Below are 27,606 nucleotides of genomic sequence, written 5' to 3'. Positions count from 1 at the left end.
TGTCCAGAAATTTGTTCCATAAATCTTAGTGCTGTTTAGGGAGAGACTTATGCTATCCTAAAGTCCTGAACTCTGCTCCCGCTCTGCCTATAGGGATGATGATGAGTTGCTGCCCCAGTCCCTCCCCTTCCCCCTGACTATGACATGCTGCCCCACTCCACTAGGAGGACAGGTCCAGCTATGTGTGGAGAACTCAATCAACAAGGAGATACCTTTTCTGAAAGTTCTGACTTCAGTTGAAAATCTCAGTGGGAACAGAAGGACTCTTGGATGGGAAGAGAAGGGTGAGCTCAGAGGGCACTATCATAGGCTGGGATGCCTTGTGTGTAAAGAGAGTAGAAAGAAAGGAAAAATTCAGGGAGAGTGATGAAAGGAATTAAAAAGGGAGTCAAAACAAAAAAGCTTCAAGGAGAAGGGAAAAGAAGAGAAGACGGAATGAGAAAGGAGAAGAAAGTTTTGATATTCTACTTTTCTTAGATTGGTTTCAGTCCTGAACTTTAATTTTGGTGTGATGGATAGGGGACACCATCCCTGAGAGCCCAGCATTTGTTTCTTCCTCTCAGTGATTGTGTCCTGCTGTCCACGCTTCTCTTTCTGCTGCTGTTTCAGGATCAACTCAGCCTGTGCCATCCGGAGGTTGTTAGAAAGCAGGATGGCAATAGACTAATAAAAATTAGGCAGCCAAATTTTGGTACCCTCTGACTCTTTTTTTTTTCCTAAGTTTCCCTGAAGGTCTGGGTTAGAATAAACTCTCAGTATATTTGCCAACAGACAAGCTTGAGTACCCCCAGCACTGTAACTGAGGCTGGGAAAGTGCAGGCCAGGAAGGGGGAAGGTAGCCAAAATGTGAAAAATTGTGAAAACAAAAAGATTTCCGTACTCCAGTGAGATTCATTCATGAGATTTTAAGTTAAAATACGATCTGGCTTATTGAAATTTAGCAAAATTTTGCAATTGATCCTGGAAAGGGAAAGGCTCTAGCAGACATGGGTTTCTTCTTGGCTCTGTCTTGCCTGGTCAAACCTTTTTCCTGCTCTTTCCCCAGCCAATTACTATGTTGGACATCAGGGGCTTCCTTTCCATAACAAATGTTTTTATTAACATTTTAGGAAATTAACGACGGAAGAAGTTGGGCAGGACCCATACGACGACGTGTAAGTAATGAGGGCGACGGAAGAGTTCAGTATAGGAGTTTCTATGGGAAGAATCTACAGCGATCCAGTAAGGAAGAAAACCTTCATGGTGCAGGACATTATCTCCTCAAGTCTGGGGAGGCTTCTTGGGGAGAAAAAACTTTGGTTTCAGCTCTTCAGACTTCATCATAAGAATCGTGGGGTTGTCAGAGATAACTCACATCTCAAAAAGCAAATCAGTCGTATTTGGGAAAAAGATCCATTCCTGTGCCTGTTCCCCTACCCAGCCTACGTGCCTGTGTGACTGGGGTGGAAAATGTTCAACATAAACTCCTCTTAGGAGAATGTAACAAAAGGGGACTGAAGAAATTCCCCTCCCTTGCAGATCTTTAAATGCTTTATAGGTGTGGCTTGGATTCCACATACTCCATATAAATGTTTTAAACAAGTAAATTAGAGTCTAATTATTCATATGAAAAAATACTTCTTTTGCTTCATAAAAGATTTGTGTTTTAATGGGTTCCATTTAGAATATTTAAAATTAAAATGTGATTTGAGTCCATGAATTTACTTTAGGCAAAACACAGTAGAAATCAATTTATCATGGAAAATGACAATGTAGGGCTGGTTAGGCACAAAAACAACAGAAGATGGCGGAATGAATGAGATTACCAGGGGAAATCTTCTTAGGGCTCCTGTGTTTTCCTGTCCTGAGTTTAGTAATGAAGATGATTTTTCTGCGGGAAGGAGATGATGGAAATACTGAAATTAGAAGTCAAACACAGAACCTTGACCAAATGAACTCAGACCTTGAAAAGGACCTGCAGAGACTAGATGAGACAAATTGCATTCTTCTCAGAAAAACTCAAGAGATAGCAGAAATTATTCAAAGGTCAGGCTTTGCAGTTGGTGAGGGAAGGGCTCCTCACCTGAGAACCCCCTGGGATAGAGAGAAGGTGGGAGGAAGGTTGACTTCTTTGTCGGTGGATCTTGGTGTGTCGTTTAAATTCTGAAACATCAACTGTGGTGCCCTCAAAAGGCTTCATGTATAGACTTTTCCACTAATTTCCACGTTAGGTTGACATTTTATTGCCATTGCATGTGTTAGTCACTCCGGTTCCCTGAGACCTTGACAGTAGCTCCCCAAGCTGGGGCCCTGGCAGCATCCTTAAGGACGGAGTCACACCTGGGTGACTACGTTTCAGTCTGGGAAGAGAGATCACTGTGTTAGTAGGATGAGCCCATGGGAGGGAGGAGTTGAACCACATCATATGTGAGAAGGGGGAAGCCCTGAGGGACCTGGAATTAGAGAGGGCAAAGCTGGTAAGGAGGTGTCTAGAAAAGGAGTGTCTGGCGTATTTTGCGCACAGTCTGCTGCTGTCTTTCCCAGGGGATCATCACAACGTGGTCATTCCTTCTGTGTCTGCAGAAATCACAGCTGTTTAAGAGAGTGCTCTGAGAATGAAGCACTTGGCAAGAGAGCTCGACACCTGGCCTCTGTGCCCAGAGCCTCTGAGTGGGGCCAGAGTGGCCTTTTCCCACTCGATACACTTATCCCCAGATGGTATTTCAGAGGCCCAATTAGGGGGAATATTCAAGAGTAGAGCAGGCTTGTCCACTTTACCTCTTTCTTTCTGCAGGAAAAGAGCAACAAGATTCTAAGCAGGAATGTGGTGGAGCTTCAGAAGAATGTAAGGTGGACCCTGGGTTTTAGGGTCCCAGGATAAGTCCACCCTTGAAAGGATGCTCATTTCTTAGGAATTCCAATGGAGTCATCTGACCTCCTGAACTCCCCAGTCAGAAAGACTGGAGAAGGAGCAGCCAGCAAAATCTGTGTGATCCCTCCCCACTGCCACCTTCTGAATCTCTTAGAAAAAGCTCTGATTAATACCACCGTTTGTTCTCTGGGAATTACAGATCTGTGGTGAGAGAGCTAAAGGGCTGTGGAGGGAGAAAAGATTTGTTCCTCCCTTTCCCAACCACTCTGCCCCATTTTCTCTTCCCTCTCTCCTCATCTTCTTTCCATTACTGTGCCATAGTTTCCATGGGCAATGGGCAAAAGGGCCGGCCAGCTAGCATGGAGTCAGGCGGCTTCCATAGTAGGAAGGAGACACTTTTCCAGCAAGCTTCTATCTGGGATCTGAATTAATTAATCACCATTCTGCAGCCCCGAGACCCCCAAGTCTGCCTCTACCCCAGGTTTTCATGTCCTTGTGCTTTGTTCATGATTTGTGGGATGGTATTTCAAATTTCAGGGATATTGAAGAATGTTGGCCTTGATAAAGGACCCCTAAAGCAGATGTTGGCAGAATTGAAGCTGACTAGAAAAGCAAACATAGAAATTTTCTGGGAGATGTGTCAATTACGGTTTTGGGAGGAACTGCTTTCAAGGACTCACTCAAGCAGGTATGTCTGTGTCTTCATCAGAGGGGAGCCAGTGTCCCTTGTTCCCTCTACTTTACTTCATGGCCTATGGGCATTCATAACATTACTAGTCACAATAGTGGCAGAGATGACCGCAATGGTATCAAAGTGGAGGGAATTGCTCCAGAGACCTCATCATCCTTTAATGAGTAGAACACACATCCTGAATGCCCATCACAACCTGCCCTTAAGAAGTTTATGATCTAAATGAAGACACATAAATACACATATTCAAGTAGGAAGGGAATATGAACTTCCACAATTATACAAGTATGTGTCAAAAATCTTATTTGACTTTCTATCCATGGCTTATAGGCCAAGGAAGTTTTAATTTTATTTATCTTTTTTCTCTACTAGAAGGTAAACCCAATGAGGGCATGAATTTTTGTCTATGTTGTTCTTTCCTATTTCCCCAGTAGGCACTGTTTTAGGCACATAGTAGATGCTCAATAAAATATTTATGAAATAAATGAATGAATTGGATGCCCATAGACGGCAGAAACTCTATTGGGAAGTTCTCTGCAGATGTATACAGCGAACATGGCAATTTGGCTGAACCCACCATGCCAGAGCCCTACTGCCTTCTGTTTTTCTCAGAAAAAGAGGCATAATGTTTCTCTTACGCCCCCTACGTGATTCAGACAGTATGTGTGTGCACCGTACAGAAAATGAGAGGGAGAAAGAGGCTGGCAAGCTTGGGATTGGAAGTGGAGGAAGGAGGATCGTATGAATCACTAGATGACCAAGGTTTAAATGTCAAGTCTGCCACTGTGTGACTTTTGAACACGTTATGCACTTAACTTCTCCACGCCTCAGTCTCCTCATCTGTAAAATGGGGCTAATAACGTGCCCACCCCAGATTATTATGAGATGTCCTCAATATATCAGAGCCATTATTATCTTGCTCTCTGCCTGTCTAGAGAGAGGCTGATCATTATCCATTTGCCTTCCACAAAAGAATGCTATTAACTCTTTGCCATCACTCGTTGTCTTCATAGACGAGACTCCAAAAGTCAACGGAGTCCTGTGTCAAGCAAGAGAAGGAACTGGGCAAGGTAGAGGCAGTGTCTCCTCCACTGAGGGTCCGTCCAGGGTATAAATGGGAGAGAATCTCAAAGGTCTTTGAAACAGAACAGCTTGAGGCATGGGAGAGGGAGGAGCAAGGACATCTGGCAAATGAATTTCTGATTCACGTGCAGGTGAAGGAAAAGAAAGCTTCTGGTAAAAGTACTGGTCTTACCATTTCGTAAACACTCCTCTACCTCAAATACTCAAATGCTATTGTTGAATCCCAAACCCAAGTGCCCTGATACATCTCCTGATGTTTCACCTGACAGGCATATGACAATCTGGGCAAACAGTTTCCTTTGCTGGAAATTAGACCCTGCCCGTGAGGGATGAGATCACTGCTTTGCAACATGGTTGTTTTCCCTGTGAGTAGGGAGTTGCTAGGTAACCAGCCAAATGTCCAATGCACGACTTAGGGTCCCAGGGAGCAGCCAAGGCTTGGTTCTGGTTTAACTTGTGAGATTTGTTAATTTTCTTTTCTTTCTAGATAGAAAGCGACTACCAATGCATGTATCAGCTCTGTGAAGACCAGGGCCACTACAGAAAGGTACGCTGCCTCTGGGCGAAAGTCAGAGGAGAGGCAGACTTACGCTAAGGTCATGGGTTCCTTGGTTTCCCATTAGGCTCAAATTTGCCACTGGGGAAAAATGCCTGATATACAACAGCAACAACAACAAAATGGATGTATTTAAGGATTTACTTTGTGCCAGCCCCTGGCACATACAATGTTTTTAAGCACTCGACATACAGTATTTTTTTCCATCAATTTGTCCAATAACTATGGAGATGATATTGTTGTGATAAGGAGGACACTGAGGTTTAAAGGAGTTGAGTAACACACTCTGGAAACACAGCTAACAAGCGTCAGAGCTGGGATTTGAATACGAACAAGATCCAAAGAGACACCTATTTTTTTTCATATATATCCATACATATATATTATTTCGTACACATTATATATATTTCGTGTATGTATATATTTCCTATATATTTCATATATGTCTGGTCACTTAATCTCCTAATTTTTTGCTAGAACATCTCTCTACTTGTGTGTACACACTCATGCCTGCACCATTTGGAATATTAAGAGTTCGTCTTAGGAGAATCTTTCATCAATGATATTGTAATGAAATATGTAAAAATTCTTGATTATGACAAATACGTATTTTTTTTATTTCCATGGGAAGAAGTACCAGGAAATTCTGATGCAAATGGAAAAGGAAAAGGAGGCACTGTTTCTTGAAAAAGAAGTGTAAGTTTGGAAAAATGACCTCCCTGACGGACTGAAATGACTGCCCCTGGGCAGTTTTTGAGGGGCAGAATACTTCTCAGACCACTGGGTGTCGCTATACATGGCACCCAACAAGTCATGCCTGTCAGCCTCCGCTCCATGTTCTAGACTGAAATGTCTAGAATGTCACTCCATTCTGGACTGAAAAACATCAGCATTCAGGTTTCTCTCTTGCCTTTCTCAGCAATCGGTGTTTAAAAGGTCTTTTTAAAAAGCTTTTTATTTGGGTCCTCAGTTGAGTGTCAATCTTGGAAATTGACTCAGGCTGGGTTCAAACAGGAAGAATCCTAGTAAAAAGAAGACCAGAGACCCAGAAATGCTTCTGCATACGTGTGTGCTGTCCCCCTTCCCAGGGCGTGGGGGGTCTCCACACTGATTGGAGGCCCCAGTGATGTCCTTTGACATACACTCTGTATCCAAAGACTTGCATGCCTCAGGACTTGACATATTTTCCTCTGTTTATACTTTTTAATTATATTATGTATTATGTAAAATACATTGTGCACAAATCTTAAGTACATAGCTCCATGAATTTCTGTTCACATGTTAACGCCACCGAGACCAAGATACAGAATATTTTGAGTACCTTAGAAGGCTCGCTTGTGCCCTTCTCTCAGTCAATACTCCTTGCAAAGGTAACCACTATTCTGACTTCCATCATTTTTGATTGATTTTGTCTGTTCTTGAACTTTATACAAATTCAGTGTTTTCTCTTTTGTGTCTGGCTTTCACTGAGATTCATCCATGTTGCTGCACGCAGCTGTGGTTTGTCCTTTTCACGGCTGTGTGGTATTCCATTCTATGAATATGGCACGATTTATCTATTTTACTGTTGATAAACATTTTGGTTATTTCCAGTTTCGAACTACTCAAATAAAATTGCTATAAACATTCTTGTGCATGTCTTTTAATGGGCATACATACTCATTTCTCTTGGGTATATACCAAGGACTGGAATTGCTGCCTCATAGGGCATACACATTTTTGTGTTTACTAGATAAAACTGAACAATTTTCCGAAGTTGCTGTACCAATATCTTCTCCCATGAGAAATGTACGTGGGTTCTATTTGCTGTATATCCTTTCACTTGGTATTTATAGATTTTGAATATTAGCCATTCTGGCAGATGTATAGTGATAGCTAATTTTTATTTTAATAATGTATTTCATTACAGATTACTAATGATGTATATCTTTTTACATGCTTATTGGAAATTTGGATATCATCTTTTGTGACATGTCTTTTGCCTATATTTGAGAGATTGTCAGTCTTTTTTAAATTGATTTATAGGAGTTCCTTATGTTTTTTTGATAAGGTCCTTTGTCAGATATAGGTATTACAGTCTATTCTACGGCTCTCCTTTTTTACTGTCTTAATGGAATCTTTTGATAAGCAATATTTCTTGATTTTAAGGAAATCCAATCCATCAAATTTATCAATTTTTTCTTTTTTACTTAGTGCTTTCTTTAGGTCATAAAACTATTTTCCTGGAATTTTTTTTATTATTATTTTATCTCTTACACTTAGGTTTACACTTGCATAATAGCCAATTGACCCAGCACCATTTATTGAAGAGACCATGTATCTTCAGTGGTGCCCTGTTTTATAAGTCAGGTGACTATATATGTATAAGTCTGTTTCTGGACACTTTATTCTGTACCGTTAGTCCAGGTCTCTATCCTTGTGCCAATACCACACTGTTATAATTACCGTAGCTTTATAATTAATCTGGACATACGGTAGCTTAAGTTTTGTAATTTTTTGTTCTTCTTCAAGAGTATCTTCACTATTCTTAGCCCTTTGAATTTCCATGTAAATTTTTAAACTAGTTTTTCACTTTTTACCAAACAAACTTGAGATTTTTATTGAAATTACATGGAATCTATTGAAAAATTTGGAGGCTAATTAATATCTAAACAACATTGAGTTTTCTAAGCCATGAACATCATTATCCCTCCATGTATTTAAATCGTCTTTAATTCTTCACAATAATGTTTTGTAGTTTTCTGTATTGTGTCCTTGTACATCTTTCATCAGATTTATTCCTTGGTATTTGATGTTTTTGATGCTACGGTAAATGAGATGCTTGTTAATTTGGTTTTCTGTTACTGCTAGTACATACATATATAATTGGTTTAAGTATATTGAACTTATATCCATCAATTTTACTAAATTCACTTATTCTAATAATTTGGTCATAGGTTCTTTTAGATTTCTCTCTATGAATAATGATAGTTGTATCTCTTCCTTTTTAATCTTTGTATTTTTTCTTTTTCCTGACTTAGTGCGTTAGCTAAAATATTTAGTACAATACTGGCTAGAGTGGGCATCCTTGACTTTTTACCCAACTTAGCAGGAAAAAGTATTTAATATTTCACCATTAAGTATGGTGTGAGGGTTTTGTGTAGATGCCCTTTATCAGATTAAGAAACTCCCCTTTTATTTTGAGTTTGCTGAGTGCTTATCATGAGCAGGTATTAATTTTATTAAGTGCTTTTTCTATATGTATTGAAAGAATCACATTTTTCCCCTTGGAAATGTACCAGTCTCCCTTCACGTTTAACAGGTCTGGAACTCCGACTTTTACTCCTCAGCATGACTGAGACTCAGCAGGCTCAGCAGGACTCTACATGACTACTCCAATCTTTGCTCAGCTCTTGAGGCATCTTCTGCTTTCTGAGCTTTCTCGGAATCTTGAGCTACGCACACGCAGCTTAGGAGCCAGCGTTGCCTTGAGAGGGAAGTTCATGCAGATATGTGAACTGATTTCCCTATGGTTCCCCCCTCCTCTGGATTTTCCCCTCATTGTCACTCTGACGGGCTTGAACTCCAATCTCTCTCTTAGCCAGTTAGTGCTGCCGCTTGCTCCTTGGACTCTATTCCCCACACCACGAATTGGCAAACGCCCTTGGGGAAAAGCCCGGATGAAAGAGGAGCTCACTTCAGTGTGCTGTACTTCCCTCACTGTCCCCTCGGCTTCTGACTGCATTCTTCAATGCAGTCAAACAGCTGTTTTATGCATTGCGTCCAGTTTTTACAGTTGCTTTTAGAATTTGGCTAGTCTGATAGAAGCTGTTCTATCATGGCCAGAACCAAGAGTCTGGGCCACTTCTCCCTTTCCTCCTCTATTTGATGATTACAAAAAGATATTCCCTTGAAAAGGCTGAGTAAGCTTTTACTGGATCTGAACCTCTGGCAGGAAATAGCTCTAAATTCTGGACAAGAAAACAACACAAATGAACAAACAATCAGAAGGCACTGGAGAGTGAATAAAAGCAGTCAGGAGAGAGTTGACAATTGGAAGAAGGGAATAGGAAGGGGTGATTTCCCCATTTGTATCACTTTTAACCTGAAGGCAGACTAAACTTGGCATGTAAGGGGCAGCTAAAACACCGGGAGAAAACCTGCATCTTTTGGGGCTAAAAAACAGAGGACAGAGTTCAGGGTAGTCAGAGCTACTGGATAAAAAGCAGAAAGCCAGAGATGGAGAGTCTCAAATTTTTTTCTAAACTCTGCCCAAATTACAGGCTGACCTCCAAACTGGGTGTGCTCAGGGCAGTCTGTGAGCAGCCCCATTGAGGATCTCAGACCCGAACTGAGATTTGAACCGACACCAAGAGACAAATTTTTGCAATTTGAATCCAAAATCAAGGTTATGCCAGGGTTACCCTTCATTGATTATCCTTTCTCTTGAGAATGGACCACATTTTCCTGGTTTTTTGCACGTTGAGCAGTTACAAATTTTAAATATTGAGCATTGTGAATGTTATCAAGAATCTAGGAAAAAATCATAGATGTTGCGTGACTTAGAAGAGCACCTTTCATCAACCCCTCAGATTATGCTACATAATTCTTGGAACTGATCTTTTTCACTTAGAGTCAAAGCCCAGAACAACTCCTCCTCAAGAGGAAAGCCGGGGTCAATTCCGGTGGAGACCATCCAAAGCAACGTGGTATGTCTTCCTTGTCCTAAATTGGAGTTTCCCTCTATCCTTTCCTCCCCTGGCTTCTCTCTCCCTGCTCCCTGCTTCCCCTGCTCCTTTAATAACCCTAGAGTTGGGAAATAATGAGGTCCAGTACCTTGCACCATATCACGGCAGCGAGGAAATGACAGAGCCAGGGCAGCCTGCCTCCTGGGTCTAAGCTCTTAGCCACCCTACCATACTGCCTCTCTGTGAGCACGTGGGCAGGCACAGCTGTGACGGTTATTGCTCCCACAGGAGAAGACCTTCACTAAGAAACAGAAGAGAATCTCTTGGTACAGGTAAGTGTTAGGATCTTAGTTTTCCCCCCTGATTTAGGCCACATTCACTCTGTAGAAGTGAGTGACTTGATAAGGGCATAAGGAATATGAATAAGCACATCCACCAACCAGAAAAGTCAGGCAGCCCCAGATTTCTCCCAACCCTTCCTTCCATCTTTTCTCCACCCCAGAGTTACATAGGACTTGGTGGTTGGAGAAAGTGGCTATTACTGAGAAGTTCAAGATGAAGGCTGCAGGTTGCATTAGACTTTCAATTTCCATTCTTAGGTTCCTTGGTATGGCCCCTTCCTATTTTTCACATCCTGAACATGATAATTTCTGCTATGCTTTTTGCTGAAGAGGATTCAGGGGCATTAATTTTCTTAGGTCTTCTACTGCGGAAAATTTTAGAAACAAATCGTGAATTCCCTGTGCATTTTCCTTTTTTTAATTTTTGAAGCAAGGAGACTAATTCTGAAATGCTCCATGTGGGACTTTAATGAAACGCTATGATTTATGACATTTCAATATAGTTGAAGACTGAAGGTCTCAGACTAGTTTTCAGGGTGGAATTTTCTTGGGTGGACACAAGAAAACACACGCATGTGCGTGCACACACACACACACACACCCACACACCCACTTTTTATTATTTGAGTTGGTCTCTTTTGGTGCTTGATGTTTAGATAAAACCAATCATAATCATTTTGCCTGGATGTTAATGTCAGAGATGGTCCAGTCTTATTTCAAATTGCAGCACTTTTGTCTATAATGGACCTGAAGAGGGCCACTGGTCATGAGACTCACAAGTGTGATGGTCCTGGACATTTTCTGACAACCTCCAAAAGGCCATTCCATATATAGTAACCAGAAAGTCTTCTCCTTTTGCACCTTAATCTTTTCTATAAGGACATCTATTCTGCTGGAGGGCTTACATGTCAGGAGGGCTGTATTCAATTCCTAACCACTACATCAATCTTCTATCACTGATCCCCTGACCTCACCCTTTGTGTCTCCATTCCCCATGTCCCCATCAGTTTTGCCTGAAGAAAGCAATTCACAGTCATTTATGAGTGTGAGGTTCACCTCTCCTTGCTGGATTCTGTCTCTTTCCCCCATGCTAACGATGACTGTCTGTTTCCAGGCATTTCAAGAGTCTTGTCTTCATGGTCATGATCTTCATTAGGCTGCTGGGTTGTGTGCTTTTCCACCTGCAGCACATAAACCCAGACCTTCTTGCGGACGTTCTGCCCATGGTAATGAGCAAGGACACCTTGAAGAGGCCCAGCAATCTCTTATTTCCCTTCCTCACTCTAGAAGTGGAAGAAGTTCTACCACCCTAGTCTAGGATGACCTGGGGGGCTTCAGACCACACCGAGTGAAGAGGGGGGTGTGGCTGTGGCCTCCTGTGGGGTATGGGCGAGCAAGGAATTGGGAGCCTTCACTCAGAGCTGCTACTCTGACCTCTTCATTTCATTCTTTTCCCTTGCTTTCTCTCTGGATTGTCTCTCTTTTAAATAAAAAATATTTTTGACCAAAGTGCATGTGTTGGTCTGTGAATTTGGTCTGTGAGTCCTGGGGCCTCACTAGGCACTCACGGTTTCCAACCCATGCCTTTGAGAAAAGCTGTACTTGAGATAATAAAAACTTCTGCAGCACTTCCATTTTCTGTTCCATATTAAAAAAAATTAAAATTAAAAAAAAATCACGTCTTCATTTGTTAGATTCTGCCCTCACTGTGGGGTGGGCACAAAGGGCATTCAGTTGGGGAACCACTAGGTGCATATAAGTCTTGCTCCCATCTAGTATTTTCACAACACATTATCCCCACCGTAACTCTTTTATTTATATTGTGCTATGCCTTACAGGAGTGGGATGTCCTGCAAAGCTGACCTTTTTCATGTACACAGATAGTTACTATCCTCAGTTGAGAAGAAAATTACCCTACAATTCAAGCACCCTATAAAAGGCAGTGTGTAAAAAAAGGAAGTGCTTTAGATGTAGCCAAACACAATTTTGCACCTACCTACCATTCAAATCCTAAGTCAAATGTCATCTCTCCCATAATGCCACCTCTGATCTCTCCCGACCTGAGACAGCTCCACTGCCTTCTTTGGAATGCCCCTTCTACCTTCTCTCAGCTTCCCTTACCGCCCTGCCCATTTCCACCTGTAGTGTCATTACTGTATGCAGTGGAGGCGGGGGGGGGGCGGGGGGGGGGGGAGGGCGGTGCTTATGACACTTTATTCTGTATCATCCTCCCTGGCCCCTAGCATAGCATCTACACAAAGTAGATACTTAGTAAAAGAGGGAATGATTCCTTGAAGAGTTTTTCTTTCTTTCCCAGGGCTTCTGGACAGTGACAACTGGAACCATGAGACTAGACGCTGTATTGTGAGAGCTCACTGTTTTACAAATAGAGCCAACTGGGCATTGGTGATGGAAAGGGAAGGGAGGTAGAGGGATATGGCACAAAATAATGAGGTCATCTGCCCAGCTGATGATGTCTATGGGGGAGAGCTTTGCTCCTTTCAAGACCATTCTTGATACAGGTTTTAACTGAATGTCATTTGGACAGCATTGTTGGGGTGGGAGAGATACACTGTGCATTTGCTTTGGCTGCAGACATGAGCCTGTCTCACCTCTTCCTTTTGGGGTCTGGGGGAAAGAAGGTGAATGGTCTCAGAACACGACTCCTAAAAAATGAAAAGACTGATCAACACCGCCCTCTAGTGGCCAAACAAAAGCTCTTTGCGTGTCAGCAGGCTTTCCCCAAAAAGGCAGGGACATGATCAGCAAGTTGAAGCAAGAAAGATGGATCAATTGTCACTCCTGGACAAGTCTCTCTATGAGCTCTAATAAGTCCAATTAGTAGTCATTCATTCATTCATTCAACAAATATTTTTATTGAGCCTCTTCCTTGGGCCAGGCGGTGTTCTAGGCACTGGTATCATAGCAATGAACAAAACAGACAAAAATCTCTGCCCACATTCTAGTGGGTAGAGGCAGAAAATAAAAAATAAATATGGAAATATCAGGTGATATAAAAAATTAGGTGGGGGAGGAGGAAGGGAGTGTCGAGGAGCAGCACTTACAATGCCCGCTTGAGAAGGTGGCGCTGTAACCAAGACCTGAATGAGATGAAGGAGCCACGTGGATACCACGGGCGGGTAGCACGGGGTGGGGATGGCAAGTACACGGCCTTGAGGCTGGAGCGTGCCTGGTGAGTCTGAGGTTACCCTGCTGATTCCCTGCTCACATGTCTGTGATCGTCCCTTTGTTAAACTCACTTCACTGGAATCCTCTGAGTTGAATTCTGCTTCCCGCCGAGACCCTCGCTGATAGACTGTTCACTGGCAGAAGCATTCCTCAGGCTGGAGGGTTTCAGAATTTGGGGCATTCTAAGACTACAGGTATATGCAAAGCAAATGGCTGCAACTGGTGGAGAAATAGATTCACAGAGATCTATTTCCATCTCCAGTCACACAATCTCTCATAAGCTCATGGAACTCCTAGGCTCTCCTCCACTGCCCAGTCCTTTCCTCAGACATCCTAGGCAAACATGGACCCATCCCAATATTCAAGACTGGCTAGGAAATGTCAGCTTGGGGAAATAGGAACTAGGTAGCCCCTCACTCACAGTTAGTGGTCCAGCGGGGATTTGGAACCTTGAAGTGGTGCTGGGAATCCACATTGCAGAAGCACGGTGGTCTTTTCTGTGTCCTCCAAGTAGGAAGCTGGCTCCAGAAGGGCCTGATGGCACCCCTAAGTCTAGGAAGCAGAAGAGGGGTGACCACTGCTTTAAATGAGCAGAGCTGAGCTGAACGTCTGACTTCCAGCGATTGGGAGCTTCCCACCACCCACCCCACGCCCCCCAAATCCATCAGTTTCTGGAAGATTTTAACAAATTAATATAAAGCACACAGCACAACAAAGAGCACATGGTGGATATTCGACCAACATGAGTTTCCTTTCTCTTATATTAGATAAAAGTTTGCCTTCATCTCGTAGTTAATCTTAGTTCTGTCTGGGAAAGTGACACAGCAAAATGACTGTCTCCTTCATATTGTAGTCACTGAAATTGAACAGCCTCTGTTCCCCAAACGAACATCCCCAAGTCCTTTAAGCTGTCACATGACATGGCTTCTAGATCTTGTATTCTCTTAGCCTTCTCTGGACACCTCCCAAGCTGAACAGAACACTGCAGATGAGGTCTGACTGCCAAGTGCAATAGCCTTACTCTCCTTTTATTCAGAACACTCTGCCTTTATTAATGTGTCCTAAGATTTCATCAGCAGTTTGGCAGCTCTATCACCCAAAGATAGGAGCTTGGAGTCAACCAAGATTCCTAACCCTTTTGAACGTGAATTATTCTTACTCTGTATCGCCTCTGTTTTGTATTTGTACAGATTAGAAAATAATACTGAATGAAGGATTTCCCACTTGCTCTGTTAAATTTCATCTTGTTGGTTTGGGCTGCTTCATTTTAGTCTCTTGTAATCATTCAAGACCCTGATTCTATGAAGGAATTCACTAACCATTTAGGGACCAGAGATACCTGGTGGAATAGAAGAGGCTGAATTCTGGATGCAGAGAAGCTTGGGCATGAAATCTCCTTTAGTCTTGCAATAACTGTTGACCCAGGCAGCTAGCTAACCCTTCCTCGAAAGTGGCTAACACACTCTCCCCCGTGAGTGAGTTACAAAGCTGCATATTCTTTCACTATTCTGAAATGGAATTTCTCAGGGTCTGGGAGCTTCAATTCAATTAAATGGATTAGTCACTCTCCTTATATCGTCTCACCTATCTTAAAACTTAATTACCTATTAACTATTTGGACAGTCCTTTTTATCAAGCTAAAGATCAATTTCCTTGATAGAGAAGGCCAATGTGAAATAAGACTCTTATCTATTAACATTACACCCCGTGCCCTCAGGAGTGGCCTATCCCTTTCATCTCTCCTGTTCCAAACACAGAGCTGGGAGGCCTTTCTAAGAAAAAATGCACTTTATAAGACATTTTTGCAAACCCCAGTGTTGTCTTGAAAAAAGCACTGAATAAAGAGTCAAGTCTTATACTCTGGTCCCAGCCTTTTTGTTATTTATCTAGTTTTATTTATTTATTTATTTTATTTTTATTCATTTATTTTTTAAAGATTAGCACCTGAGCTAGCAACTGTTGCCAATCTTCTTTTTTTTTCCTTCTTTTTCTCCCCAAATCCCCCCAGTATATAGTTGTATATTTTAGTTGTGGGTCCTTCTAGTTGTGGCACGTGGGACGCCTCCTGAACGTGGCCTGATGAGCGGTGCCATGTCTGTGCCCAGGATCTGAACCAGCGAAACCCCGGGCCGCCGTAGAGAGCATGCAAACTTAACCTCTGGACCACGGGGCCGGCCCTATTTATCTAGTTTTAAACAACCCACACATCCTGTCCAGGCCTAAGCTTGATTTCTGAGTGCTTTCTAAGATCATTTATGCTTGACGTTCTTTGATTCCATGAACTAGTCCATTCAGGTCCTTGCAGGAGTGAGAAACAGCCTCTTCCAGCCAAGCCCACCAGGCTTCCCCGCTCCTGGGGGTCTTAGCCCTTTCTAGGCCTCTCCTCTTTCCCAGGGATCCCTCTGGAAGCCTGAAGTGCTTCCAGCATCCCTTCTCCTTGTCAGGAGTCTCAGTGGGTGATGCTCCTATGATTCTTATCTTCTTGAGAAGAAACAGTGTTTCTTGAGAGTGAGTTAAGAAGTTTGGTTCAAAGGCTGAGTTCAACAAACATTTACTGAGTTTGTATTCTGTGCCAGGCACTGCACAATGACTGTGCTGGGAATGGGGGAAGAAGGGAGGGGACAGTTCAAGTAATAAGCAGTAAGTCATGCTCTCAAACACTCTCGATTTTGTGGCAGATCTCAGCATCCAACATCAAGGTTAACTCTGAAGCTTCTCTGAAGTGTAAATGCTGACTTAATGGGGGCTCAGAAGGATCAATAGCCACAACATTTATCGATCATCTACTGTATTACAGACACTCTTGGGTACTTCCATATAGTCTCCCTTTCATAGTTTGGTGAACTGCCTGAGATTATCCAGCCAGTAAATGGCAGCACCAGGGCTCGTGGCCACCTCTGGACTTGCCCAGGACACTTGCCTTTCACATATCAGATGTAACAAACACCCTGGAAGTCATCTTCAAATCCAACATTAGTCTGCTAATCAATAGAACTATTGAATCAGTAGTCCTAACCAGTTACTTTTCCATTACGTATTTTCCTCTTTTCTCTATAATTTGTTTAAATTTACTATAGAGATCCAATATCATTCAGTTCAGTGTCTTAAATTTTACTTTGGAGCTTAATTATACCTCTAGTTTAATGATTCCCATTAAAATTAAAAATGCCTTGGATAAATGCTGTCTTGAGGCATTATGGGCCATTCATACCTTAGTGTGAATACACAGTGAGAGAACTGGGTTCTATGGGATTGGGGGCTGAGGGAAAGAGTAAGGCCATTGGCAACTACAGGTGGATGAGGGTGCCGAATGGAGGAAGTAGCAGAGAAGCTGAAGTGATCGTTAGAGTAATGACTTTACCAAGAGCAGCATTGCCTGAAATGGCCCTTGGGGATCCCATGTAAAAGCTTTAGTTCTCACACACAGCCATGTCCCTGTCATGTCATTACAGCTTTTAGTATTGCATAATTGGACTTGGAGGGGACCCAACCCATTCCAGGGGGTGCCATTATCCCCTGCAGTTTGCTCCCCTGCAAAGCCCAGTTGAAACATTCATGGTGGGTCTTTCCCCACACTCCATAGAAACTGATTAGTTAGGATCTAATCAGCTCCTTTGAAATCCTTGCCTTTATGGCATGATCATCTCCCTGTGTGGGTGGCAATTTGAAAGAACAGTATCAGTCGCTTCCTCTGGGAGTGAGTTTGAATCCTAAAGGGCTTTATGGTCCTGAGCTCAAGAGCCGCCAGCTCTGTGGCAGGGACCATGACTGGGCAGGCCCTGCTCCTTCTACTTGCTTGGGCGGGTAGAAGGCTTCCTGCTGCTGTCCTCATGGCTCTCAGATGGCAAAGCTGCCCTGGTGTGTGGTTGTCTACTCTTTGCCAGCAGTCTGTAGGAGGCTGACCCTGTGCTTGGGACTTGGCATTTATTTTTCTTCTGGGAGGTCTGTTGGCAGGTTGGTGGAGCCTCAATCTAACCTGAGACTTTTCAGATCCTGAGTTTTTCAGCCCCACCGAGCTAAGTCACAGAGAAGTGAAAGGAGAAACGGCAGTGACTTTCAGCAGTTATCAGGAGAATGACAGTTCAAGGTGTGGTGAGATGGGGTGGAGGTGAGGGATGGGGCAGCACGGCAGAAGGGGAAAGTTCAAGAGGGTCAGATGGAAAAGGAAATGGATTTCCTGGCATGGATCCTCTGTTTAGCTAGAATTTTCCTCTTGCATATGTAGGCAGTTAGGAGATTCCCCACCTTCCAGGCCAGTTTAACCCAGAACTATATTTGCAGTCAACTTTAAATAAAACCACATGACAGTTTAAACCCTACACAGTTCACAGTCAGCACTGCAGTCTGGAAATAAGAGGTGAATCTGAGATTAGGCGCTGAAAGATCCACCCACCTCGCCAGGCATGGTCTGAGTCAACAAGAGCCTGGAGCCTAGTGTACCAGTGGCTTTCTTTACAAAGGGAAACCTATCCTCTCACCGAAGTCTTGTCCTACTGGGAAGATCATCATTGACCAATCTTACAAGAAAAAATGTCAATTCAACAAATATTCATGTCCCTCTTACCTGCATTACTCGGCTAGGAAAAATAGGCATAACAGGATTGCGTTTTTTATTGTATAATTTCACCTTGAAAGATTTTATAATCTTTTAGCAAGGAAAAAAGAAAGTATTCAGTAACTGTAATGCAAAGAAGAGTGAGGGAAGTACGATTAAGAGGATACAAAGTGTCAAGGAGGCTCAAAGGAAAAAGATTACATCTAGAACACGAAGGAACTAAGGGGAGGTGTCATTGGATATAAATATTGACAGAGAGAGAGGATTTCAACGATGGAGATGGAGGAAGAAGAGCTTTCTAACTGAGGGAAGGCAAGGAAGCACGATCCAGATACTCCCCCGGGCTTTTAAATGAACTAATCTGAACTACCCAGGGAGTGGGTAGAGCTACACTAATCCTTTGACTATTGAAAGAAAATTCTCCTGGAAAAGAAAATTTTAACAGCAGCTTACTTGATTACTAATTGTTCAAGAGACATTATTAATTATTCACTACCATTTGGTATGCAAGAAAGAGTTCAAAATGCATTTAATATACTTTTGCCTCCAATGGATTAGATATTGACAGCATTGAAGAGAAGAGAACATATCAGATAATCCTGAGCGCCTCTGTTGGTTTGCAAACTGGCCCCCATACATGGAGGGCAAGGAGAGACTGAAGGAAGAGACAGACCACCCCAGATTGGTAGGTGGCAGGTTTAATGAGGAAAGGGACTTTTAATGCACAAAGTTTGTCTTGGACGGCTGTAAGACAAGTAGATCTCTTCACTCACCCGCCAGAATCTTAAAATTTTATATAGAGGCCTTCACTGGGTTCAGTTAAGTATGTCATCCAGATGGTCTCAAAAACACCTTACTCTCTTAAGGCTGAAACCTTAAGGCAGCTTCTAATGTGGGGAAGGCAGGTGGAAAGCACATTCTAAGGATGGGGGAGGGGTTTAGGAGCCTCCGATAGCCGGGGGCCAGCTCACAGATCAACTCAGTCACGTCCTCTCAATGACCTCCTCCAAAACCCTCCCAGGTTGAACTTTCTAAATTCTTATACCTTCAAGCCCACTGATTCCCAGAGATACTCAGACCAAAGTGAAACATTATTTAGAAAAGAAAAGAAAAAAGGAAAGAACGTTTTGTGGTCCTGTGAAAGAGGAATCCAGTTATTTCCTTTACACCAGAGTCTTAACCTTAATAAATATATTAGAATCACCTGGGGATATTTAAGAATATTGGTGTCTGGGCCCCAAACCCGGATGTCTTGATTTCATTTAGGGGCAAGGGTATTTTCAAAGAACACCCTCATTCCCCACCTCAGGTAATTCCAATATACAGCTAAAGTTGAGAACCACCTCTCTGAAAGCGTTTAGAGTAAACTCCAGACTATTTATGCAAAGATAAGAGAGAGGTAGGAGAGCTGTTTCCAAATTGGGAAAATAAATGGGAAGAGGCAGGGATAACTATGTGGGAAGACAGAGTTCACCTCAATATGAAGCCACCCTTCCTGATTATTCTTTCTTCATGTTTACTTACAGGTGCTTTGGCATCTCCCAATAGGATCTACATTTCCTCCTACTTTCCTCACACTGATAAGAACAGTCTCTTTAGCATATTGGGTTCTTCTATTCCATGAAGAGAGCATATGATAAGGGTAAAGCAACGACTTACCCCTTTCCAGATATGGGAGGCAGAATAATGCCACCTCAGCCCACCCCCGGATAGCCACATCCTAGTCTCTGGAAGCTGTAAATATGTACCTTATATGAGACTTTGCAGATATGATTAAGTTAAGGATCTTGAGATGAGGAGACTATCCTGTATTTTCCGAGTGGACCTAGTGTGATCAAAAGGGTGGTTACAAGTGAAATAGGAAAGGAGGAGAGTCAGAATTGGAGGAGCTATGATGACAGATGCAGAGGTTGGAGCGATGGCTTTGGAGATGGAACAGGACCATGAGCCAAGAAACACAGGCACCTTCTAGAAGATGCTAAATGTTTTACACACATTAAGTTAATCCTCACAACAACCCTATTCCATAGGTCCTTTTATTGCTCCATCTTACGGAGGAAGAACCAGAGACTCTGAGGGATAAGATTTGTATTTCTTAGAATCTAAAATGTCATTAATCATAATATGTACCATTATGTCATGTGCCACTAGGAAAAAAAGACTGCTAATTAAACCATGAAATGTTATTAACATGCACCATTTCTAATTCTAGTTTAAAAATCACAAAATAAATGAGATACAATTTTCCATGTGATAACTCTTACATTGGATTGTAGAAAAATCAAACATCAACTCTTTAAAACACATTCTACTTTTAAAAATTTCTCTATGGAGCCCTTAAAGCTGCACTGTCCGGTACACTAGCCACTAGCCGCATAGGCCTGCTCCAAAATGAGATGTGAGGTAGGTGTAAAACACATCAGATTTCAGAGACTTAGCATGATTAAAAAAAAAGTTAAATATCTCCCTAGTAATTTTCTGCACACTGAAGTGACAATATTTTGGAATTATTGGATTAAGTAAGACACAGCATTAAAATCTATTTTAGTTGTTTCCTTTTACCTTTTAACCTGCCTTTTTTTCACAAAACCTACAAAATTCAGACAGGGTGAGGTGAGTGTGTGTGTTGTTGGAAATAGAAGGCAAGATGCCATTTAGGTTTTCATCTTGGAATATGCAATATAAAAAAATTATATTGCAGTAAAGTGTACATAACATAAAGTTTACTATTTCAATCATTTTTAAGTGAATAATTCAGTGGTATTAAGTATATTCACAATGTTGTGCAACCATCAACACTATCCATCTCTGGTACTTTTTCATCTTCCCAAACTGAAGCCGTGTACCCATTAAAAACTAACTCCCCATTCTCTCCTCCTCCCAGCCTCTGACAACCATCATTCTACGTTTGTCTCTATGAATTTGACTACTCCAGATAAGTGGACTCACAGAATATATGTCCTTCTGTGACTGGCGTATTTCACTTAGCATAACGTCCTCAAGGTTCATTCATTCCTTTTTAAGGAGGAGTAATACCCCATTCTAGGTATATATCCCGTTTTGTTTATCCATTCATCTGTTCATGAGTGCAATATGTCACTTTGCTCTTGCTATGCTACTTGTAATTGTTCTGCTTTCGATGAAGGGCTTTAGCTTTGACTTATATTCTCTTATAGTGTCTATTTGAAGACTTATGGCAGAGAGGCTCTCAACAGATTCCTTTTAATGAATTGTGCTTCTCGGGGCTGTGTACAAATTTTTAGAAGAAACATGAGCACAAATTCTGTGCCACAATGTGAATACATTTTGACAAGTTAGAAGAAACTTTATTAACTAACAATTTTGGCACCAGGTCATGCAGACAAGATAGTCCTATGGAGATGCTGAATTCTCATGTTGGAATTCAAGACTAGGAACCCAGCGTTATTCCACTGTAATACTAGTCCAGGGCTTCCTGTCTCCAGGCTTGGGATACATACACATTCTACAAGGTTACCTGGCTCTGTTGAATCTGTGCATAGCAAACCAGGAAGGCGGAGGCAAAATCCTTTCCTCCTGCAATATTTCTCCAGCACCCTCTATTGACAAAGCTTAACACTTGGCCAGCTGCCAAATGAAAAATATTTGAGGGGCCAAGATCCATTTTCACAGTGGAGGCAAAAAGGATGAATTTGGAGTTCAGAGTCAATAATCTATAACTGGCATAAAAACTTAGATGAATGACGGGAAAAGACCTGTGCCAGCCACAGAGTGATAGGCAGAGCAATCCTACTCTCACAGACAGGGAGGGAGGGGAGTTTGTTTGGAGTGAAAGATAAAAGATCTAGTGATAGATAAAGGAATATTTGTTTTTTGAAGATCTCCAAAGATGCCTTTGTGACCTGAAATGAATAGAGGAAAACCCTGCCTGCTATAAGCAAAAGTGTTTAATAGTGTTACCTAAGGATCATATGGTCCATCCCTCCTGGCCAGTGGGTGAGACCATATATGTTCTTTCAGCAAATATTTAATGGATACCTACTAAGTACAAGAACTACTCTGGTCACTAAGGAGACAACAGTAAGCAAGGAAGACAAGGTACCTGGCCTTTTGGCCCTTAAAATAAGACAACGAATAAGAAAGAATTAAGACAACAATCTATTAACGTTTATTGACAAGACAATAAACAACAAACAAATTAAAACAGATATGAAAGGTGATAAGCAGGAAACACTCTGGGGGGTGTCATAAAAAGTAACTGGGGAGAAGGTTCGGCTGAACTAGATGGGGTACACTGGAAAGGTTGCTCTGCTGAGGTGACATTCAAACTGAGAACTAAAGGATGAGAAAGAGCTAAGCAAGTGAGGAGCCAAGGGAGAAGCACTCCAAGAAGAGAGAACAGCAAGAGCGAAGGCCTTGAGGAGGGAAACAACTAGCTTTCCTCAGAGTGGTGCTGGGAGGAAAGGAGAGATGCGGAGAGATGAGCTCAGGAGGGAGCAGAGGCATTTCTTGTCAAAAGTCAGAGTACATGAAGGCCAACTCACGTGCCTGCAGCAGGCAGAGGTGTTGACAAAAAAGAAGAGACAGAGAAATCATCTCATTACAATGTCTGTAAACATCCTTGAGATACTTCAGCATAGATGGCATGATATTATGTGTCTGTGCTAGATTAGATTAAACTACAGCCCAGCTTCAGCTGGTATTGCAATCATGAATGCAACTGGCCTGGAGGGTCAGCTAGCATCAAATCAGAAAGCCCGTGCTCTAAAGGCAACAACCACATACACTTCTCTTATCCATCACCCAATCAACACCAGAAGCTTGGGTAATGAAATGAATTTCAAAAATTAGTTTTATCTATAAAATTAATGGCTAGTTAACATATTTGAATGTTAGGAAGTTGGCTCTTACTGGTGAAATTAAGGGTAGGCAATTTTGTGGACCAGCCAAAATATTTTTAATCCACTCCCTATTCATGCACAAACAGAGAGTTTAAGAATCCAGTGAGGCACATAGCCTACACCTCATGTATGGAACCCAAGGCTTGATCCCAAATTGGTTCTGTTTCCAGCCACTGAGGATTGCTAATCCTCAGCCACCTCAAACTTTTTAGTGACTGTAATTTGTTGTTGTTGTTGTTAAAAAGAACCAAAGAGAGTGTGCATGACCAAATTGGCTTATATCCATTTGTAACACACTCCCAAGTGATAAAAAACAGGTAGCAGGCATTTAATGGAGACTAAGTGGAAGAAAGCAACTTTCTCTAAACACAGATGAGGATTCTAGATTTAAAATCTGAACCATGACTAACCGCATGAGAGTGTGCACATTTCCTGCAATTAGCATAGGGTCTCCGATATAAGGGAAAGTCCATCCGAGAACCGGAGGAGTGTGGCACAAGAACCGTAAAGATCTAGATAAGAGGCTCTAACACCCTTTAGACAAGGCTTCCTTCGGGAAGAAAATTGAGACCTGGGAGGGCTGGTCAGAAATGTAGATACATGAAGTGTTCTAGAAGTGTGGACATGTGACTGTGTGTCTTTTCCAACCATTCCCATGAGTCTTCTCTATCTTCCCTGTGTGGCTCCTAGAATTTCCATAGCCTAACCCATTCTTATAAGTTTTTCTACAAGGTGCTTTCAATGATGTTTTATAGTAAATTTTAAAAATTATTTTATTGAGGTCACAACAGTTTATAACATTGTGAAATTTTGGTTGTACATTATTATTTGTCAGTCACCATATATATGTGCCCCTTTACCCCTTTTGCACCCCCCGCCAAGCCCCTTCCTCTCTGGTAACCGCTATTTGTTCTCTTTGTCCATGTATTTATCTTCCACATATGAGTGAAACCATGCAGTGTTTGTCTTTCAATGTCTGGCTTATTTCACTTGACATAATACCCTCAAGGTTTATTTACGTCGTTGTAAATGGGATGATTTTGTCTTTTTTATGGCTGAGTAATAGTCCATTGTATATATATATTACATCTTCTTTATCCATTCATCCGTTGATGGGCAATTGGTTTGCTTCTGCATCTTGGCTATTGTGAATAATGCTGCAATGAACATGGGGGTGCATAAGTCTCTTTGAATTGTTGATTTCAAGTTCTTTGGATAAATATCCAATAGTGGGATAGCTGCATTGTATGGTATTTCTATTTTTAATTTTTTGAGAAGTCTCCATATTTTTTTCCATAGTGGCTGCACCAGTTTGTATTCCCACCAGCAGTGTATGAGGGTTCCCTTTTCTCCACATCCTCTCCAACACTTGTTATTTTTTGTCTTGATAATTATAGCCATTCTGACAGGTGGAAGTTAATGTCACATTGTAGTTTTGATTTGTATTTCCGTAATGATTAGTGATGTTGACCATCTTTTTTATGTGCCTGTTGGCCATCTGTATATCTTCTTTGGAGTAATATCTGTTCATATCCTTTGCCTGTTTTTTGATTGAGTTGTTGGTTTTTATGTTGATGAGTGGTATGAGTTCTTTATACATTTTGGCGATTAATCCCTTGTTGGATATATGATTTGCATCTTTTCATTTTGTTCGTGGTTTCCTTTGCATTGTGGAAACTCTTTAGTGTGATGTAATCCCATTTGTTTATTTTTTCTTTTATTTGCCTTGCCTGAGTAGACATGGGATTCAAAAAGGTGCTTCTAAGACCCATGTCAAAGGGTGTACCGCCTGTAGTTTCTTCTAGGAGTTTTATGGTTTCATGTATTGTCTTCAAGTCCTTAATCCATTTTGAGTTAATTTGTGTGCATGGTGAAAGATAATGGTTAAGTTTCATTCTTTCACACGTGACTGTCCAGTTTTCCCAACACCATTTATTGAAGAGATTTTCCTTTTTCCATTGTATGTTCTTGGCTCCTTTGTTGAAGATTAGCTGTCCATAGATGTGTGGTTTTATTTCTGGACTTTCAATTCTATTCTGTTGATCTGGGTGTCTATTTTGGGACCAGTACCATGCTGTTTTGATTACTATAACTTTATAGTATATTTTGAAGTCAGGGATTGTGATGCCTCCAGCTGTGTTCTTTTTTCTCAGAATTGCTTTACCTATTTGGGTCTTTTGTTGCCCCATATGACCTTTAGGATTCTTACTTCTATATCTGCGAAGAATGTCATTGGGATTCTGGTGGGGATTGCATTGAATCTGTAGATTGTTTTAGGTAGTACAGACATTTTAACTATGTTTATTCTTCCAACCCATGTGCATGGAATATCCTTCCATTTCTTTATGTCATCATCAATTTATTTCAATAATGTCTTATAGTTTTCATTGCATAGGTCTTTCACCTCCTTGGTTAAATTTATTCCTAGATATTTTATTCTTTTTGTTGCGATTGTAAATGGGATTGTATTCTTGAGTTCTCTTTCTGTTAGTTCGTTATTAGAGTATAGAAATGTAGCTCCTTTTTGCAAGTTGATTTTGTACCCTGCAACTTTGCTGTAGTTGTTTATTATTCCTAATAGTTTCCCAATGGATTATTTAGGGTTTTCTATATATAGGATCATGTCATCTGCAAACAGCGAGAGTTTCACATCTTCCTTGCCAATTTGGATACCTTTTATTTCTTTTTCTTGCCTAATTGCTTTGGCCAAAACCTCCAGTACTATGTTGAATAACAGTGGCTAGAGTGGGCACCCTTGTTTTGTTCCTGTTCTCAGAGGGATGGCTTTCAGTTTTTCCCCTTGAATATGAGGTTGGCTGTGGGTTTTGTATATATGGTCTTTATTCTATTGAGGTCCCTCCTATATCCATTTTATTGAGAGTTTTTATCATAAATGGATGTTGAATCTTGTCAAATGCTTTCTCTTCATCTATTGAGATGATCATGTGGTTTTTATTATGCTATGTTAATGTGGTGTATCACATAGATTGATTTGTGGATGTGGAACCATCCCTGTGTCCGTGGTATAAATCCCACTTGATCATGGTATATGATCCTTTTAATGTATCACTGTATTCAGTTTGCCAATATTTTGTTGAGGATTTTTGCATCTGTGTTCATTAGTGATATTGGCTGTAATTTTCCTTCTTCACGTGTCCTCGTCTGGCCTTGGGATAGGGGTGATGTTGTTCTTGTAGATTGAGTTAGGAAGTGTTCCATATTCTTCAATTTTTGAAATACTTTGAGAAGGATAGGTATTATACTTTCTTTGAATATTTGGTAGAATTCTGCAGAGAAGCCATCTGGTCCTGGACTTTTATTTTTTGGGAGGTTTTTCATTACTATTTCACTCTCTTTACTTGTGTTTGATCTGTTCAGATTCTTTACTTCTTCTTGATTCTGTTTTGGAAGGTTGTATGAGTCTAGGAATTTATCCATTTCTTCTAGGTTGTGCAATTTGTTGGCGTATAGTCTTTTATAGTATTCTCTTATAATCCTTTGTATTTCTGTGGTACCCATTGTAATTTCTCCTCTTTCATTTCTAATTTTATTTATTTGAGCCTTCTCTCTTTTTTTCTTGGTGAGTCTGGCTAAGCATTTGTTAATTTTGTTTATCTTCTCAAAGAACAAGCTCTTAGTTTCATTGATCCTTTCTATAGGTTTTTCTTTTGGTTTCTATTTCATTTATTTCTGCTCCAAGTTTTATTATTTCCCTCCTTCTGCTGACTTTAGGTTTCATTTGTTCTTCTTTTTCTAGTTCTGTTAGGTGCACTTTAAGATTACTTATTTGGGGTTTTTCTTGTTTGTTAAGGTAGGCACATATTGCTATGAAATTCCCTCTTAGGATCACTTTTGCCACACCCTATATGAGTTGGTATGGTGTATCTTAATTTTCACTTGTCTCTAGATACTTTTTGATTTTTCCTTTAATTTCTTCATTGATCCATTGGTTGTTCAGTAGCAGGTTGTTTAGTCTCCACATATTTGTCACTTTCCTAGCTTTTTTCTTGTAGTTGATTTCTAGTTTCATAATATTATGGTTGGAAAAGATGCTTGATACAATTTCAATTTTCTCAAATATATTCAGGCTTGCCTTGTTTTCCAACATATGGTCTATCTTTGAGGATGTTCCATGTACACTCGAAAAAAATATGCATTCTGCTGTTTTTGGATGGAACATTATATACATCTATTAAGTCCATCTGGTCTAGTTTTTTGTTTAATTCCACTATTTTCTTGTTGACTTTTTGTCTGGATGATCTATCCACTCATGTAAGTGGGGTGTTGAGGTCCCTTACTATTATTGTGTTGATGTTAATTTCTCCATTTAGGTCTGTTAATAGTTGCTTTATTTACTTTGGTGTTCCTGTGTTAGGTGTATATATATTTATAAGTGTTATGTCCTCTTGGTGGAGTGTCCCTTTTATCATTATAGACTGCCCCTCTTTGTCTCTCATTGACTATTTTATCTTGAAGTCTGCTTTGTCTGATATAAGTATGGCAACACCTGCTTTCTTTTGTTTGCCATTAGCTTGGAGTATCATCCTCCACCTCTTCACTCTGAGCATGTGTTTGTCTTTAGAGCTGAGATGTGTTTCCTGGAAGCAGCATATTGTTGAGTCTTGCTTTTTAATCCATCGAGCCACTCTGTGTCTTTTTTTTTTTTGGTGAAGAAGATTGCCAGCCACTCTGTGTCTTTTGATTGCAGAATTCAATCCATTTTACATTTAGAGTGATTATTGATATATAAGGCTTAATACTGCCATTTTATCACTTGTTTTCTGGTTGTTCTG

General features: G+C 41.1%; 1 long non-coding RNA gene across 3 annotated transcripts in view; it reads right to left on the bottom strand.

Moving 5' to 3' along the window:
• The window catches only part of LOC111768367 (uncharacterized), a 91,508-nt gene that overhangs the window by 42,574 nt on the left and 21,328 nt on the right, over positions 1 to 27,606 (bottom strand). For all 3 annotated transcript variants that reach the window (XR_011427663.1, XR_011427669.1, XR_011427667.1), the window contains exon 2: positions 13,800 to 13,930. This is a non-coding gene — a long non-coding RNA (uncharacterized lncRNA). The remainder of the gene's footprint in view (positions 1 to 13,799; positions 13,931 to 27,606) is intronic.

Source organism: Equus caballus, chromosome 1, assembly GCF_041296265.1.
Source record: "Equus caballus isolate H_3958 breed thoroughbred chromosome 1, TB-T2T, whole genome shotgun sequence".
NCBI classification, from domain to species: Eukaryota; Metazoa; Chordata; class Mammalia; order Perissodactyla; family Equidae; genus Equus; species Equus caballus.
This window is presented reverse-complemented; position numbering and strand designations above follow the sequence as displayed.